Here is a 17603-nt window from a genome sequence, read left to right as displayed (position 1 = left end):
ATAAGACATGTGAAATGAAAGAGATCTGGCACTGCTGGATTTGGACAAAATTGTAGGCTAATTTGATTGTAAATGGCAAACGGACGAGACTCATTACTACGCAATGAGCTGACGAGATTTTAGCGAATTCCTTCTCTAAGACCCTCTAATTTGCGATTTACCGCTTTTGTTAAGCTTCCGTTTCCTCGAGAAATCCGCTTAGGAAGTTCGAAATTCGATTCCGGTTCTATTTTATCGTATCCCAGGCATAATAATAGCTTTACATTCGTTATTTCCTTCTTCTTATTTTTTTTTCTATTTCTGGGAACATTTATTGATTTTTGTTGTCGTGCCGGTTTTGTGCGGAAGGGTATGACGCATTACTCCGGAGACGGTTAACTCATTAAAAACATTATTTCGACTGTTTTATCCATAATTTACGTAAACGGTCGCGCACGAGGTCTTCCCAGGAGGTCACCCATCCTACTCTGCCATCGGCGCCAGAACGTTTACTTCATGGTTGTGATTGGGAGCAGTGCCGCGTGTTGTCCATCGCCGCCCGCTCCCACGTACTCGAGGGATAAAAGAATAAACATCCCACTCTGTCGGTGCGATCATACCAGCAATTATGCATCGGATCCCTTCAGAACTCCGAAGTTAAGCGTGTTTGGCGAGAGTAGTACTAGGATGGGTGACCCCCTGGGAAAGTCCTCGTTTGCCCCCTTTTTCGTGTTTTCTATTTTGATTACTTGTTGACAGACGATTTTCGGCTCAAATCATCTGAATCTCGATCCCAGATAAGACATGTGAAATGAAAGTAGCCCGGGCACTGCCGGATTTGGACAAAATTGTAGGCTAATTTGATTGTAAACGGGCAAACGGACGAGACTCATTACTACGCAATGAGCTGACGAGATTTTAGCCGAATTCCTCTCTAATACCCTAATTTGCGATTTACCGCTTCTCTTAAGCTTTCGTTTCCTCGAGAAATCCGCTTAGGAAGTTCGAAATTCGATTCCGGTTCCATTTTATCGTATCCCAGGCATAATAATAGCTTTACATTCGTTATTTCCTTCTTCTTATTTTTTTTCTATTTTCTGGGAACATTTATCGATTTTTGTTGTCGTGAGCCGGTTCTGTGCGGAAGGGTATGACGCAGATTACTCCGGAGACGGTTAACTCATTAAAAACAATTATTTCGACTGTTTTATCCGTAATTTCCTTAAACGGTCGACACGAGGTCTTCAGGGAGGTCACCCATCCTAGCTCTGCCATCGCTAGAACGCTTAACTTCATGGTTATGATTGGGCGAGAGCAGTGCCGCGTGTTGTCCATCGCCGCCCGCTCCACACGTACTCGAGGGATATAAGAATAAACATCCCACTCAATGTCGGGTGCGATCATACCAGCACTAATGCACCGGATCCCATCAGAACTCCGAAGTTAAGCGTGCTTGGGCGAGAGCAGTAATAGGATAGGTGACCTCCTGGGAAGTCCTCGTGTTGCACCCTTTTCGTGTTTTTCTATTTTTGATTACTTGTTGACAGACGGTTTTCGGCTCAAATCATCTGAATCTCGATCGGACCAGATAAGACATGTGAAATGAAAGTAGCTCGGGCACTGCTTTTGGACAAAATTGTAGGCTAATTTGATTGTAAACGGGCAAACGGACGAGATTCATTCCTGCGCAATGAGCTACTAGATTTTAGCCGAACCTTCTCTAAGACCCTAATTTGCGATTTACACGCTTCTGTTAAGCTTTCGTTTACTCGAGAAATCCGCTTAGGAAGTTCGAAATTCGATTCCGGTTCCATTTTATCGTATCCCATGCATAATAATAGCTTTACATTCGTTATTTCCTTCTTCTTATTTTTTTTTCTATTTTCTGGGAACATTTATTGATTTTTGTTGTCGTGAGCCGGTTCTGTGCGGAAGGGTATGATGCAGATTACTCGGAGACGGTTAACTCATTAAAAACAATTATTTCGACTGTTTTATCCATAATTTACGTAAACGATCGCGACACGAGGTCTTCCCAGGGAGGTCACCCATCCTACCTGCCATCGCGCCAGAACGCTTAACTTCATGGTTATGATTGGGCGAGAGCAGTGCCGCGTGTTGTCCATCGCGCGCGCTCCACACGTACTCGAGGGATATAAGAATTAACATCCCACTCAATGTCGGGTGCGATAATACCAGCACTAATGCACCGGATCCCATCAGAACTCCGAAGTTATTTGTGCTTGGGCGAGAGCAGTACTATAATGAGTGACCCCCTGGGAAGTCCTCGTGTTGCACCCCTTTTCGTGTTTTTCTATTTTGATTATTGGTTGACAGACGATTTTCGGCTCAAATCATCTGAATCTCGATCGGGACCAGATAAGACATGTGAAATCAACCTAGCTCGGGCACTGCCGGATTTGGACAAAATTGTAGCTAATTTGATTGTACACAGGCAAACGACGAGACTCATTATCCGCGAGGAGCTGACGAGATTTTAGCCGAATTCCTTCTCTAAGACCCTTAATTTGCGATGTTACGCTTCTTCTTAAGCTTTCGTTTCCGAGAAATCCTTAGGAAGTTCGAAATTCGATTTCGGTTCCATTTTATCGTATCTCAGGCAAATAATAGCTTTACATTCGTTATTTCCTTCTTCTTATTTTTTTTTCTATTTTCTGGGAACATTTATCGATTTTTGTTGTCCTGAGCCGGTTCTGTGCAGAAGGGTATGACGCAGATACTCCGAAGACGGTTAACTAATTTAAAACAATTATTTCGACTGTTTTATCCATAATTTACGTAAACGGTCGCGATAACGAGGTCTTCACAGGGAGGTCACCCATCCTAGCTCTGCCATCGCGCCAAAACGCTAACTTCATGGTTATGATTGGGCGAGAGCAGTGCCGCGTGTTGTCCATCGCCGCCCGCTCCACACGTACTCGAGGGATATAAGAAACATCCCACTCAATGTCGGGCGATCATACCAGCACTAATGCCCGGATCCCATCAGAACTCCGAAGTTAAGCGTGCTCGGGCGAGAGCAGTACTAGGATGGGTGACCTCCTGGGAAATCCTCGTGTTGCACCCTTTTCGTGTTTTTCTATTTTTGATACTTGTTGACAGACGGTTTTCGGCTCAAATCATCTGAATCTCGATCGGGACCAGATAAGACATGTGAAATGAAAGTAGCTCGGGCACTGCTTGATTTGGACAAAATTGTAGGCTAATTTGATTGTAAACGGGCAAACGGACGAGATTCATTACTGCGCAATGAGCTAACTAGATTTTAGCCGAACCTTCTCTAAGACCCTCTAATTTGCGATACGAGGTCTTCACAGGGAGGTCACCCATCCTAGCTCTGCCATCGCGCCAAAACGCATAACTTCATGGTTATGATTGGGCGAGAGCAGTGCCGCGTGTTGTCCATCGCCGCCCGCCCACACACGTACTCGAGGGATATAAAAAAAAACATCCCACTCAATGTTGGGTGCGATCATACCAGCACTAATGCACCGGATCCAATCAGAACTCCGAAGTCAAGCATGCTTGGGCGAGAGCAGTACTAGGATGGGTGACCCCCTGGGAACTCCTCGTGTTGCACCCCTTTTCGTGTTTTTCTATTTTTTATTACTTGTAGACAGACGATTTTCGGCTCAAATCATCTGAATCTCGATCGGGACCAGATAACACATGTGAAATGAAAGTAGCTCGGGCACTGCCGGATTTGGACAAAATTGTAGGCTAATTTGATTGTAAACGGGCAAACGGACGAGACTCATTACTACGCAATGAGATGATGAGAATTTTAGCCGAATTTCTTCTCTAAGACCCTCTAATTTGCGATTTACCGCTTTTGTTAAGCTTTCGTTTTCTCGAGAAATCCGCTTAGGAAGTCTAAATTCGATTCCGGTTCCATTTTATCGTATCCAGACATAATAATATTTACATTCGTTATTTCCTTCTTCTTATTTTTTTTCTATTTCTGGGAACATTTATCGATTTTTGTTGTCGTTAGCCAGTTCTGTGCGGAAGGGTATGACGCAGATTACTCCGGAGACGGTTAACTCATTAAAAACAATTATTTCGACTGTTTTGTCCATAATTTACGTAAACGGTCGCGACACGAGGTCTTCCCAGGGAGGTCACCCATCCTACCTCTGCCATCGCGCCAGAACGCTTAACTTCATGGTTATGATTGGGCGAGAGCAGTGCCGCGTGTTGTCCATCGCCGCCCGCTTCCACGTACTCGAGGGATATAAATAAACATCCCACTCAATGTCGGGTGCGATCATAACAGCTAATGCACCGGATCCCATCAAACTCCGAAGTTAAGCGTGCTTGGGCGAAAGCGCAGTACTAGGATGAGTGACCCCCTGGGAAGTCCTCGTGTTGCACCCCTTTTCGTGTTTTTCTATTTTTGATTACTTGTTGACAGACGATTTTCGGCTCAAATCATCTGAATCTCGATCGGGACCAGATAAGACATGTGAAATGAAAGTAGCTCGGGCACTGCCGGATTTGGACAAAATTGTAGGCTAATTTGATTGTAAACGGGCAAGCGGACGAGACTCATTACTACGCAATGAGCTGACGAGATTTTAGCCGAATTCCTTCTCTAAGACCCTCTAATTTGCGATTTAACGCTTCTGTTAAGCTTTCGTTTCGTCATGAAACCCTTAGGAAGTTTGAAATTCGATTTCGGTTCCATTTTCGTATCCCAGGCATAATAATAGCTTTACATTCGTTATTTCCTTCTTCTTATTTTTTTTCTATTTTCTGGGAATATTTATCGATTTTTGTTGTCGTTAGCCGGTTCTGTGCAGAAGGGTATGACACAGATTACTCCAAGACGGTTAACACATTAAAAACAATTATTTCGACTGTTTTATCCTAATTTACGTAACCGGTCGCGACACGAGGTCTTTCAAGGGAGGTCACCCATCCTAGCTCTGCCATCGCGCTAGAACGCTTAACTTCATGGTTATGATTGGGCGAGAGCAGTGCCGCGTGTTGTCCATCGCCGCCCGCTCCACACGTACTCGAGGGATATAAGAATAAACATCCCACTCAATGTCGGGTGCGATCATACCAGCACTAATGCACCGGATCCCATCAGAACTCCGAAGTTAAGCGTGCTTGGGCGAGAGCAGTACTAGGATGGGTACCGACCCCCTGGGAAGTCCTCGTGTTGCACCTTTTCGTGTTTTTCTATTTTTGATTACTTGTTGACAGACGATTTTCGGCTCAAATCATCTGAATCTCGATCGGGACCAGATAAGACATGTGAAATTAAAGTAGCTCGGGCACTGCCGGATTAGGACAAAATTGTAGGCTAATTTGATTGTAAACGGGGAAACAACGAGATTCATTACTACGCAATGAGCTGACGATTTTAGCCGAATTCCTTCTCTAAGACCCTCGAATTTGCGATTTACCGCTTCTGTTAAGCTTTCGTTTCCTCGAGAAATCCGCTTAGGAAGCTCGAAATTCGATTCCGGTTCCATTTTATCGTATCCCAGGCATAATAATAGCTTTACATCCGTTATTTTCTTCTTCTTATTTTTTTCTATTTTCTGGGAACCATTATCGATTTTTGTTGTCGTGAGCCGTTCTGTGCGAAAGGGTATGACGCAGATTACCCCGGAGACGGTTAACTCATTAAAAACAATTATTTCGACTGAAATCAACATAGCTCGGGCACTGCCGGATTTGGACAAAATTGTAGGCTAATTTGATTGTAAACGGGCAAAAAAACGAGACTCGTTACTCCGCAATGAGCTGGTGAGATTTTAGCCGAATTCCTTCTCTAAGACCCTCTAATTTTCGATTTTCCGCTTCTGTTAAGCTTTCGTTTCCTCGAGAAATCCATTTAGGAAGTTTGAAATTCGATTCCTATTCCATTTTATCGTATCCCAGACATAATAATTGCTTTACATTCGCTATTCCCTTCTTCTTATTTTTTTTTCTATTTTCTGGGTATATTTATCGATTTTTGTTGTCGTGAGCCGGTTCTGTGCGGAAGTGTATGACGCAGATTACTCCAGAGACGGATAACTCATTAAAACAATTATTTCGACTGTTTTCCATAATTTACGTAAACAGTCGCACCACGAGGTCTTCCCAGGGTGGTCACCCATCCTTGCTCTGCCATCGCGCCAGAACGCTTAACTTCATGGTTATGATTGGGCGAGAGCAGTGCCGCGTGTTGTCCATCGCCGCCCGCTCCACACGTAATCGAGGGATATAAGAATAAACATCCCACTCAATGTCGGGTGCGATCATACCAGCACTAATGCACCGCATCCCATCAAAACTCCGAAGTTAAGCTTGCTTGCGAGAGCAGTACTAGGATGGGTGACCCCCTGGGATTCCCTCCTCGTGTTGCACCCCTTTTCGTGTTTTTCTATTTTTGATTACTTGTTGACAGACGATTTTCGACTCAAATCATCTGAATCTCGATCGGGACCAGATAAGACATGTGAATGAAAGTAGCTCAGGCACTGCCGGATTTGGACAAAATTGTAGGCTAATTGTTTGTAAACGGGAAACGGACGAGATTCATTACTACGCAATGAGCTGACGAGATTTTAGCCGAATTCCTTCTCTAAGACCCTCGAATTTGCGATTTACCGCTTCTGTTAAGCTTTCGTTTCCTCGAGAAATCCGCTTAGGAAGCTCGAAATTCGATTCCGGTTCCATTTTATCGTATCCCAGGCATAATAATAGCTTTACATTCGTTATTTCTTCTTCTTATTTTTTTTCTATTTTCTGGGAACCATTATCGATTTTTGTTGTCGTGAGCCGGTTCTGTGCGAAAGGGTATGACGCAGATTACCCCGGAGACGGTTAACATTAAAAACAATTATTCGACTGAAATCAACATAGCTCGGCACTGCCGGATTTGGACAAAATTGTAGGCTAATTTGATTGTAAACGGGCAAAAAAACGAGACTCGTTACTCCGCAATGAGCTGGTGAGATTTTAGCCGAATTCCTTCTCTAAGACCCTCTAATTTTCGATTTTCCGCTTCTGTTAAGCTTTCGTTCCTCGAGAAATCCATTTAGGAAGTTCGAAATTCGATTCCCATTCCATTTTATCGTATCCCAGACATAATAATTGCTTTACATTCGCTATTCCCTTCTTCTTATTTTTTTTCTATTTTCTGGGTATATTTATCGATTTTTGTTGTCGTGAGCCGGTTCTGTGCGGAAGTGTATGACGCAGATTACTCCAGAGACGGATAACTCATTAAAAACAATTATTTCGACTGTTTTATCCATAATTTACGTAAACAGTCGCACCACGAGGTCTTCCTAGAGAGGTCACCTATCCTAGCTCTGCCATCGCGCCAGAACGCTTAACTTCATGGTTATGATTGGGCGAGAGCAGTGCCGCGTGTTGTCCATCGCCGCTCGCTCCACACGTACTTGAGGGATATAAGAAGAAACATCCCACTCAATGTCGGGTGCGATCATGCCAGCACTAATGCACCGGATCCCATCAGAACTCCGAAGTAAGCGTGCTTGCGCGAGAGCAGTAGTAGGGAGGGTGACCCCCTGGGAAGTCCTCGTGTTGCACCCTTTTCGTGTTTTTCTATTTTTCATTATTGTTGACAGACGATTTTCGGCTCAATCATCATAATCTCGATCGGGACCGGATAAGACATGTGAAATGAAAGTAGCTCGGGCACTGCCGGATTTGGACAAAATTGTAGGCTAATTTGATTGTAAACGGGCAAACGGACGAGACTCATTACTATGCAATGAGCTGACGAGATTTAGCCGAATTCCTTTCTAAGACCCTCTAATTTGCGATTTACCGCTTCTGTTAAGCTTTCGTTTCCTCGAAAAATCCGCTTAGGAAGTTCGAAATTCGATTCCGGTTCCATTTTATCATATCCCAGGCATAATAGCTTTACATTCGCTTCCTTCTTTTTTATTTTTTTCATTTTCGGGAACATTTAGCGATTTTTGTTGTCGTGAGCCGGTTCTGTGCGGAAGGGTATGACGCAGATTACTCCGGAGACGGTTAACTCATTAAAACAATTATTTCGACTGTTTTTGCCATAATTTACGTAAACGGTCGCGACACGAGGACTTCCCAGGGAGGTCACCCATCCTAGCTCTGCCATCGCGCCAGAACGCTTAACTTCATGGTTATGATTGGGCGAGAGCAGTGCCGCGTGTTGTCCATCGCGCCGCTCCACACGTACTCGAGGGATATAAGAATAAACATATCACTCAATGTCTGGGTGCGATCATACCAGCACTAATGCACCGGATCCCATCAGAACTCCGAAGTTAAGCGTGCTTGGGCGAGAGGCAATACTAGGATGGGTGACCCTTTGGGAAGTCTTCGTGTTGCATTTTCATGTTTTATTTTTTATTACTTGTTGACAGACGATTTTCGGTTCAAAATCATCTGAATCTCGATCGGGACCAGATAAGACATGTGAAATCAACGTAGCTCGGGCACTGCTAGATTTGGACAAAATTATAGGCTAATTTGAGTGTAAACGGGCAAACGGACGAGAATTATTACTCCGCAAAGAGCTGGCGATATTTTAGCTAAATTCCTTCTCTAAGACCCTCTAATTTACGATTTACCGCTTCTGTTAAGCTTCCATTTCCTCGAGAAATCGGCTTTAGAAGTTAGAAATTCGATTCCGGTTCCATTTTATCGTATCTCAGGCATAATAATAGCTTTACATTCGCTATTACCTTCTTCTTATTTTTTTTTCTATTTTCTGGGAATATTTTGCGATTTTTGTTGTCGTGAGGCGGTTTTGTGCGAAAGGGTATGACGCAGATTACTCCGGAGAAGGTTAACTCATTAAAAAAATTATTTCAACTGTTTTATCCATAATTTACGTAAACGATCGCGACACGAAGTCTTCCCAGGGAGGTCGCCCATCCTAGCTCTACCATCGCGCTAGAACGCTTAACTTCATGGTTATGATTGGCGAGAGCAGTGCCGCGTGTTGTCCATCGTCGCCCGCTCCACACGTACTCGAGGATATAAGAATAAACATCCCACTCAATGTCGGGTGCGATAATACCAGCACTAATGCACCGGATCCCATCAGAACTCCGAAGTTAAGCGTGCTTGGGCGAGAGAAGTACTAGGATGGATGACCCCCTGGAAAGTCCTCGTGTTGCACCCATTTTTGTGTTTTTCTATTTTTGATTGATTACTTGTTGACAGACGATTTTCGGCTCAAATATTCTGAATCTCGATCGGGAACAAATAAGACATGTGAAATCAACGTAGCTCGGGCACTGCCGGATTTGGACAAAATTGTAGGTTAATTTTATTTAACAGGGCAAACGAACGAGACTCATTACTCCGCAATGAGCTGACGAGATTTTAGCCGAATTCCTTCTCTAAGACCCTCTAATTTGCGATTTTCCGTTTCTGTTAAGCTTTCGTTTCTCGCGGAAATCCGCCTTCAGGAAGTTCGGAAATTCGATTTCGGTTCCATTTTATCGTATCCTCAGGTCATAATCATAGCTTTACATTCGTTTATTTCCTTCTTCTTATTTTTTTTTCTTTTTCTAGGGAGAACATTTACTGATTTGTTTTCGTGAGCCGTTTCTGTGCGGAATGGGTATGATAGCAGAAGTTACTCGGCAGACGGTTAACTCCTTAAAACAATCTATTTCGACTGTTTTATCCATAATTTACGTTAAACAGTCGCGACACCGAGGTCTGTCCCTCGGGAGGGTCACCCATCCTAGCTCTGCTCATCGCTGCCAAGGAACGGCTTAACTATTCATGTGTTTACGATTGGGCGGAGAGCCACGTGCGCGTGTTGTCCACTTGCCGTCCTCTCCACCTACGTACTCGAGGGATATAAGATAAAACATCCCCACTCCATGTCAGTTGTGGAGTCATTACTGAGCACTAATGCACCGGATCTCATCAGAACTACTGAAGTTAAGCGTTGCTTGGGCTGAGAAGCAGTATAGGATGGGTGACCCCCTGGATGTCCTCGTGTTGTACACCTTTTCGTGTTTTCTATTTTTGATTACTTGTTGACAGACGAATTTTGGCTCCAATCATCTGAATCTCGATCGGGACCAGATAAAACATTTGAAATCAACGTAACTCGGGCACTGCCGGATTTGGACAAAATTGTAGGCTAATTTGATTGTAAACGGGCAAACGAACGAGACTCGTTACTTCTCAATGATCTGGTGAGATTTTAGCCGAATTCCTTATCTAAGACCCTCTAATTTGCGATTTTTCGCTTCTGTTAAGCTTCCGTTTCCTCGAGAAAAAATGTTTAGGAAGTTCGAAATTCGATTCAAGTTCCATTTTATCGTATCCCAGGCATAATAATAGCTTTACATTCGCTATTTTCTTCTTCTTATTTTTTTTCTATTTTCTGGGAACATTTAGTGATTTTTGTTGTCGTGAGCCGGTTCTGTGCGGAAGGGTATGACGCAGATTACTCCCGAGACGGATAATTAAAAACAAAACGCTTAACTTCATGGTTCTGATTGGGCGAGAGCAGTGCCGCGTGTTGTCTATCGCCGCCCGCTACACACGTACTCGAGGGATATAAGAATAAACATCCCACACAATGTCGGGTGCAATCATAACAGCACTAATGCACCGGATCCCATCAGAACTCCGAAGTTAAGCATGCTTGGGAGAGAGCAGTACTAGGATGGGTGACCCCCTGGGAAGTTCTCGTGTTGCACCCATTTTCGTGTTTTCTACTTTTGATTACTTGTTGACAGACGATTTTCGGCTCAAATCATCTGAATCTGGATCGTGACCTGATAAGACATGAGAAATCAACGTAGCTCGGGCACTGCCGGATTTGGACAAAATTGTAGGCTAATTTGATAGTAAACGGGCAAACGACCGAGACACTTTACTACGCAATGAGCTGACGAGATTTTAGCCGAATTCCTTCTCTAAGACCCTCTAATTTGCGATTTACCGCTTCTTTTAAGCTTCCGTTTCCTCGAGAAATCCGCTAGGAAGTTCGAAATTCGATTCCGGTTCCATTTTTATCGTATCCCCGGCATAATAATAGCTTTACATTCGTTATTCTTCTTTCTTATTTTTTTTTCTATTTCTGGGAACATTAATCGATTTTTGTTGTCGTGTAGCCGGTTCTGTGCGGAAGGGTTATGACGCAGATTACTCCGGAGACGGTTAACTCACTTAAAAACAATTATTTCGACTGTTTTATCCATAATTTACGTAAACGGTCGCGACACGAGGTCTTCCCAGGGAGGTCACCCATCCTAGCCTTCTGCCATCGCGCAGAACGCTTAACTTCATGGTTATGATTGGGCGAGAGCAGTGCCGCGTGTTGTCCATCGCCGCCCGCTCCACACGTACTCGAGGGATATAAGAATAAACATCCCACTCAATGTCGGGTACGATCATACCAGCACTAATGCACCGGATCCCATCATAACTCCGAAGTTAAGCGTGCTTGGGCGAGAGCAGTACTAGGATGGGTGACCCCTGGAAAGTCCTCGTGTTGCACCCCTTTTCGTGTTTTCTATTTTGATTACTTGTTGACAGCCGATTTTCGGCTCAAATCATCTGAATCTCGATCGAGGACCAGATAAGACATGTGAAATGAAAGTAGCTCGGGCACTGCGGATTTGGACAAAATTGTAGGCTAATTTGATAGTAAACGGGCAAACGGACGCGACTCATTACTACGCAATGAGCTGACGAGATTTTAGCCGAATTCCTTCTCTAAGACCCTCTAATTTGCGATTTACAGCTTCTGTTAAGCTTTCGTTTTCCTCGAGAAATCCGCTTAGGAAGTTCGAAATTCGATTCGGTTCCATTTTATCGTATCCCAGGCATAATAATAGCTTTACATTCGTTATTTCCTTCTTCTTATTTTTTTTTCTATTTTCTGGGAACATTTTATCGATTTTTGTTGTCGTGAGCGGTTCTGTGCGGAAGGGTATGCGCAGATTACTCCGGAGACTGGTTAACTCATTAAAACAATTATTTCGACTGTTTTATCCATAATTTACGTAAACGGCTGCGACACGAGGTCTTCTCAGGGAGTCACACCCATCCTACCTCTGCCATCGCGCCAGAACGCTTAACTTCGTGGTTATGATTGGGCGAAAGGCAGTGCCGCGTGTGTCCATCGCCGCCCGCTCCACACGTACTCGAGGATATAAGAATAAACATCCAACTCAATGTCGGGTGCGATCATAACAGCACTAATGCACCGGATCCCATCAGAACTCCGAAGTTAACGGTGCTTGGCTGAGAGCAGTACTAGGATGGGTGACACCCTGAGAAGTCCTCGTGTTTGCACCCTTTTTCGTGTTTTTCTATTTTTGATTACTTGTTGACAGACGATTTTCGGCTCAAAATCATCTGAATCTCGATCGGGACCAGATAAGACAGTGAAATGAAAGTAGCTCGGGCACTGCCGGATTTGGACAAAAATGTAGGCTAATTTGATTGTAACCGGGCAACGGAAGAGACTCACTTACTACGCAATGAGCTGACGAGATTTAAGCCGAATTCCTTCTCTAAGACACCTCTAATTTGCGATTTACCGCTGCTGTTTGTTAAGTTCGAAACTTCGATCGTTAGTTCGTATCGGGTTCCAATCGTAAGGCTAATAATAGCTTACATTCGTATTTCCTTTTCTTATTTTTTTTTTATTTTCTGGGAACATTTATCGATTTTTTTGTCGTGAGCCGGTTCTGTGCGGAAGGGTATGACGCAGATACTCCGGGAGACGGTTAACTCATTAAAAACAATTATTCGACTTTTTATCCATAATTTACGTAAACGGTCGCGACCCGAGGTCTTCTAGGATGTCACCCATCCTAGCTCTGCCTGCTTCGCGCCGACGCTTTAAACTTCATGTTTATGATTGGGCGAGAGCAGTGCCGCTGTGTGTCCCCGCCGCCCGCTCACACGTACTCGAGTGATATAAGAATAACATCCAATCAAATGTCAGGGTGCGATCTACCAGCACTAATTCACCGGATCCCATCAGAACTCCGAAGTTAAGCGTGCTTGGGCGAGAGCAGTACTAGGATGGTGACCTCCTGGGAAGTCCTCGTGTTGCACCCTTTTTCGTGTTTTTCTATTTTTGATTACGTGTGACAGACGATTTTCGGCTCAAATCATCTGAATCTCGATCGGGACCAGATAAGACATGTGAAATGAAAGTAGCTCGGGCACTGCCGGATTTGGACAAAATTGTAGGCTAATTTGATTGTAAACGGGCAAACGGACGAGACTCATTACTACGCAATGAGCTGACGAGATTTTAGCCGAATTCCTTCTCTAAGACCCTCTAATTTGCGATTTACGCTTTCTGTTAAGCTTTCGTTCCTCGAGAAATCCGCTTAGGAAGTTCGAAATTCGATTCCGGTTCCATTTTATCGTATCCCAGGCATAATAATAGCTTTACATTCGTTATTTCCTTCTTCTTATTTTTTTTTTCTATTTTCTGGGAACATTTATCGATTTTTGTTGTCGTGAGGGTTTCTGTGCGGAAGGGTATGACGCAGATTACTCCGGAGACGGTTAACTCATTAAAAACAATTATTTCGACTGTTTATCCATAATTTACGTAAACGGTCGCGACACGAGGTCTTCCCAGGGAGGTCACCCATCCTAGCTCTGCCATCGCGCCAGAACGCTTAACTTCATGGTTATGATTGGGCGAGAGCAGTGCCGCGTGTTGTCCATCGCCGCCCGCTCCACACGTACTCGAGGGATATAAGAATAAACATCCCACTCAATGTCGGGTGCGATCATACCAGCACTAATGCACCGGATCCCATCAGAACTCCGAAGTTAAGCGTGCTTGGGCGAGAGCAGTACTAGGATGGGTGACCCCCTGGGAAGTCCTCGTGTTGCACCCTTTTCGTGTTTTTCTATTTTTGATTACTTGTTGACAGACGATTTTCGGCTCAAATCATCAGAATCTCGATCGGGACCAGATAAGACATGTGAAATGAAAGTAGCTCGGGCACTGCCGGATTTGGACAAAATTGTAGGCTAATTTGATTGTAAACGGCAAACGGACGAGACTCATTACTACGCAATGAGCTGACGAGATTTTAGCCGAATTCCTTCTCTAAGACCCTCTAATTTGCGATTTACCGCTTCTGTTAAGCTTTCGTTTCCTCGAGAAATCCGCTTAGGAAGTTCGAAATTCGATTCCGGTTCCATTTTATCGTATCCCAGGCATAATAATAGCTTTACATTCGTTATTTCCTTCTTCTTATTTTTTTTTCTATTTTCTGGGAACATTTATCGATTTTTGTTGTCGTGAGCCGGTTCTGTGCGGAAGGGTATGACGCAGATTACTCCGGAGACGGTTAACTCATTAAAAACAATTATTTCGACTGTTTTATCCATAATTTACGTAAACGGTCGCGACACGAGGTCTTCCCAGGGAGGTCACCCATCCTAGCTCTGCCATCGCGCCAGAACGCTTAACTTCATGGTTATGATTGGGCGAAGAGCAGTGCCGCGTGTTGTCCATCGCCGCCCGCTCCACACGTACTCGAGGGATATAAGAATAAACATCCCACTCAATGTCGGGTGCGATCATACCAGCACTAATGCACCGGATCCCATCAGAACTCCGAAGTTAAGCGTGCTTGGGCGAGAGCAGTACTAGGATGGTGACCCCCTGGGAAGTCCTCGTGTTGCACCCTTTTTCGTGTTTTTCTATTTTTGATTACTTGTTGACAGACGATTTTCGGCTCAAATCATCTGAATCTCGATCGGGACCAGATAAGACATGTGAAATGAAAGTAGCTCGGGCACTGCCGGATTTGGACAAAATTGTAGGCTAATTTGATTGTAAACGGGCAAACGGACGAGACTCATTACTACGCAATGAGCTGACGAGATTTTAGCCGAATTCCTTCTCTAAGACCCTCTAATTTGCGATTTACCGCTTCTGTTAAGCTTTCGTTTCCTCGAGAAATCCGCTTAGGAAGTTCGAAATTCGATTCCGGTTCCATTTTATCGTATCCCAGGCATAATAATAGCTTTACATTCGTTATTTCCTTCTTCTTATTTTTTTTTCTATTTTCTGGGAACATTTATCGATTTTTGTTGTCGTGAGCCGGTTCTGTGCGGAAGGGTATGACGCAGATTACTCCGGAGACGGTTAACTCATTAAAACAATTATTTCGACTGTTTTATCCATAATTTACGTAAACCGGTCGCGACACGAGGTCTTCCCAGGGAGGTCACCATCCTAGCTCTGCCATCGCGCCAGAACGCTTAACTTCATGGTTATGATTGGGCGAGAGCGGTGCCGCGTGTTGTCCATCGCCGCCCGCTCCACACGTACTCGAGGGATATAAGAATAAACATCCCACTCAATGTCGGGTGCGATCATACCAGCACTAATGCACCGGATCCCATCAGAACTCCGAAGTTAAGCGTGCTTGGGCGAGAGCAGTACTAGGATGGGTGACCCCTGGGAAGTCCTCGTGTTGCACCCCTTTTCGTGTTTTTCTATTTTTGATTACTTGTTGACAGACGATTTTCGGCTCAAATCATCTGAATCTCGATCGGGACCAGATAAGACATGTGAAATGAAAGTAGCTCGGGCACTGCCGGATTTGGACAAAATTGTAGGCTAATTTGATTGTAAACGGGCAAACGGACGAGACTCATTACTACGCAATGAGCTGACGAGATTTTAGCCGAATTCCTTCTCTAAGACCCTCTAATTTGCGATTTACCGCTTCTGTTAAGCTTTCGTTTCCTCGAGAAATCCGCTTAGGAAGTTCGAAATTCGATTCCGGTTCCATTTTATCGTATCCAGGCATAATAATAGCTTTACATTCGTTATTTCCTTCTTCTTATTTTTTTTTTCTATTTTCTGGGAACATTTATCGATTTTTGTTGTCGTGAGCCGGTTCTGTGCGGAAGGGTATGACGCAGATTACTCCGGAGACGGTTAACTCATTAAAAACAATTATTTCGACTGTTTTATCCATAATTTACGTAAACGGTCGCGACACGAGGTCTTCCAAGGGAGGTCACCCATCCTAGCTCTGCCATCGCGCCAGAACGCTTAACTTCATGGTTATGATTGGGCGAGAGCAGTGCCGCGTGTTGTCCATCGCCGCCCGCTCCACACGTACTCGAGGGATATAAGAATAAACATCCCACTCAATGTCGGGTGCGATCATACCAGCACTAATGCACCGGATCCCATCAGAACTCCGAAGTTAAGCGTGCTTGGGCGAGAGCAGTACTAGGATGGGTGACCCCCTGGGAAGTCCTCGTGTTGCACCCTTTTTCGTGTTTTTCTATTTTTGATTACTTGTTGACAGACGATTTTCGGCTCAAATCATCTGAATCTCGATCGGGACCAGATAAGACATGTGAAATGAAAGTAGCTCGGGCACTGCCGGATTTGGACAAAATTGTAGGCTAATTTGATTGTAAACGGGCAAACGGACGAGACTCATTACTACGCAATGAGCTGACGAGATTTTAGCCGAATTCCTTCTCTAAGACCCTCTAATTTGCGATTTACCGCTTCTGTTAAGCTTTCGTTTCCTCGAGAAATCCGCTTAGGAAGTTCGAAATTCGATTCCGGTTCCATTTTATCGTATCCCAGGCATAATAATAGCTTTACATTCGTTATTTCCTTCTTCTTATTTTTTTTTCTATTTTCTGGGAACATTTATCGATTTTTGTTGTCGTGAGCGGTTCTGTGCGGAAGGGTATGACGCAGATTACTCCGGAGACGGTTAACTCATTAAAAACAATTATTTCGACTGTTTTATCCATAATTTACGTAAACGGTCGCGACACGAGGTCTTCCCAGGGAGGTCACCCATCCTAGCCTCTGCCATCGCGCCAGAACGCTTAACTTCATGGTTATGATTGGGCGAGAGCAGTGCCGCGTGTTGTCCATCGCCGCCCGCTCCACACGTACTCGAGGGATATAAGATTAAACATCCCACTCAATGTCGGGTGCGATCATACCAGCACGAATGCACCGGATCCCATCAGAACTCCGAAGTTAAGCGTGCTTGGGCGAGAGCAATACTAGGATGGGTGACCCCCTGGGAAGTCCTCGTGTTGCACCCTTTTTCGTGTTTTTCTATTTTTGATTACTTGTTGACAGACGATTTTCGGCTCAAATCATCTGAATCTCGATCGGGACCAGATAAGACATGTGAAATGAAGTAGCTCGGGCACTGTCGGATTTGGACAAAATTGTAGGCTAATTTGATTGTAAACGGGCAAACGGACGAGACTCATTACTACGCAATGAGCTGACGAGATTTTAGCCGAATTCCTTCTCTAAGACCCTCTAATTTGCGATTTACGCTTCTGTTAAGCTTTCGTTTCCTCGAGAAATCCGCTTAGGAAGTTCGAAATTCGATTCCGGTTCCATTTTATCGTATCCCAGGCATAATAATAGCTTTACATTCGTTATTTCCTTCTTCTTATTTTTTTTTCTATTTTCTGGAACATTTATCGATTTTTGTTGTCGTGAGCCGGTTCTGTGCGGAAGGGTATGACGCAGATTACTCCGGAGACGGTTAACTCATTAAAAACAATTATTTCGACTGTTTTATCCATAATTTACGTAAACGGTCGCGACACGAGGTCTTCCC

At 44.2% G+C, this 17603-nt stretch overlaps 16 non-coding genes and 4 pseudogenes across 16 annotated transcripts; all 20 read left to right on the top strand.

The window, feature by feature from the left end:
* Positions 1 to 585: 585 nt before the first annotated feature.
* LOC142535558 (5S ribosomal RNA) lies at positions 586 to 703 on the top strand (annotated as a pseudogene).
* Positions 704 to 1371: 668 nt separating this feature from the next.
* On the top strand, positions 1372 to 1490 carry LOC142535533 (5S ribosomal RNA). Its single transcript, XR_012817585.1, has one exon. It is a non-coding gene; the product is annotated as a 5S ribosomal RNA (ribosomal RNA).
* Positions 1491 to 2161: 671 nt separating this feature from the next.
* Positions 2162 to 2280, top strand: LOC142535547 (5S ribosomal RNA). Its single transcript, XR_012817598.1, has one exon. It is a non-coding gene; the product is annotated as a 5S ribosomal RNA (ribosomal RNA).
* A 669-nt stretch (positions 2281 to 2949) lies between these two features.
* LOC142535546 (5S ribosomal RNA) lies at positions 2950 to 3067 on the top strand. Its single transcript, XR_012817597.1, has one exon. It is a non-coding gene; the product is annotated as a 5S ribosomal RNA (ribosomal RNA).
* A 397-nt stretch (positions 3068 to 3464) lies between these two features.
* On the top strand, positions 3465 to 3583 carry LOC142535538 (5S ribosomal RNA). Its single transcript, XR_012817589.1, has one exon. It is a non-coding gene; the product is annotated as a 5S ribosomal RNA (ribosomal RNA).
* A 676-nt stretch (positions 3584 to 4259) lies between these two features.
* LOC142535561 (5S ribosomal RNA) lies at positions 4260 to 4377 on the top strand (annotated as a pseudogene).
* Positions 4378 to 5054: 677 nt separating this feature from the next.
* On the top strand, positions 5055 to 5176 carry LOC142535540 (5S ribosomal RNA). The gene has a single exon (XR_012817591.1). It is a non-coding gene; the product is annotated as a 5S ribosomal RNA (ribosomal RNA).
* Positions 5177 to 6249: 1073 nt separating this feature from the next.
* On the top strand, positions 6250 to 6369 carry LOC142535559 (5S ribosomal RNA; annotated as a pseudogene).
* A 1073-nt stretch (positions 6370 to 7442) lies between these two features.
* On the top strand, positions 7443 to 7560 carry LOC142535552 (5S ribosomal RNA). Its single transcript, XR_012817603.1, has one exon. It is a non-coding gene; the product is annotated as a 5S ribosomal RNA (ribosomal RNA).
* A 668-nt stretch (positions 7561 to 8228) lies between these two features.
* Positions 8229 to 8348, top strand: LOC142535544 (5S ribosomal RNA). Its single transcript, XR_012817595.1, has one exon. It is a non-coding gene; the product is annotated as a 5S ribosomal RNA (ribosomal RNA).
* A 675-nt stretch (positions 8349 to 9023) lies between these two features.
* LOC142535536 (5S ribosomal RNA) lies at positions 9024 to 9142 on the top strand. Its single transcript, XR_012817587.1, has one exon. It is a non-coding gene; the product is annotated as a 5S ribosomal RNA (ribosomal RNA).
* A 1427-nt stretch (positions 9143 to 10569) lies between these two features.
* LOC142535542 (5S ribosomal RNA) lies at positions 10570 to 10688 on the top strand. The gene has a single exon (XR_012817593.1). It is a non-coding gene; the product is annotated as a 5S ribosomal RNA (ribosomal RNA).
* Positions 10689 to 11373: 685 nt separating this feature from the next.
* On the top strand, positions 11374 to 11491 carry LOC142535548 (5S ribosomal RNA). Its single transcript, XR_012817599.1, has one exon. It is a non-coding gene; the product is annotated as a 5S ribosomal RNA (ribosomal RNA).
* Positions 11492 to 12172: 681 nt separating this feature from the next.
* Positions 12173 to 12292, top strand: LOC142535554 (5S ribosomal RNA; annotated as a pseudogene).
* Positions 12293 to 12945: 653 nt separating this feature from the next.
* LOC142535545 (5S ribosomal RNA) lies at positions 12946 to 13062 on the top strand. The gene has a single exon (XR_012817596.1). It is a non-coding gene; the product is annotated as a 5S ribosomal RNA (ribosomal RNA).
* Positions 13063 to 13743: 681 nt separating this feature from the next.
* LOC142535550 (5S ribosomal RNA) lies at positions 13744 to 13862 on the top strand. The gene has a single exon (XR_012817601.1). It is a non-coding gene; the product is annotated as a 5S ribosomal RNA (ribosomal RNA).
* Positions 13863 to 14545: 683 nt separating this feature from the next.
* On the top strand, positions 14546 to 14663 carry LOC142535531 (5S ribosomal RNA). The gene has a single exon (XR_012817583.1). It is a non-coding gene; the product is annotated as a 5S ribosomal RNA (ribosomal RNA).
* A 683-nt stretch (positions 14664 to 15346) lies between these two features.
* Positions 15347 to 15464, top strand: LOC142535529 (5S ribosomal RNA). The gene has a single exon (XR_012817581.1). It is a non-coding gene; the product is annotated as a 5S ribosomal RNA (ribosomal RNA).
* Positions 15465 to 16148: 684 nt separating this feature from the next.
* On the top strand, positions 16149 to 16267 carry LOC142535539 (5S ribosomal RNA). The gene has a single exon (XR_012817590.1). It is a non-coding gene; the product is annotated as a 5S ribosomal RNA (ribosomal RNA).
* A 684-nt stretch (positions 16268 to 16951) lies between these two features.
* On the top strand, positions 16952 to 17070 carry LOC142535562 (5S ribosomal RNA). The gene has a single exon (XR_012817605.1). It is a non-coding gene; the product is annotated as a 5S ribosomal RNA (ribosomal RNA).
* The last annotated feature ends 533 nt before the right edge of the window (positions 17071 to 17603 follow it).

Source organism: Primulina tabacum, unplaced genomic scaffold, assembly GCF_025594145.1.
Source record: "Primulina tabacum isolate GXHZ01 unplaced genomic scaffold, ASM2559414v2 Contig1068, whole genome shotgun sequence".
In the NCBI taxonomy this organism is placed as follows: domain Eukaryota; kingdom Viridiplantae; phylum Streptophyta; class Magnoliopsida; order Lamiales; family Gesneriaceae; genus Primulina; species Primulina tabacum.
Note: the sequence above shows the minus strand (reverse complement) of the source record. Positions and strands in the feature narration are given on the sequence as shown.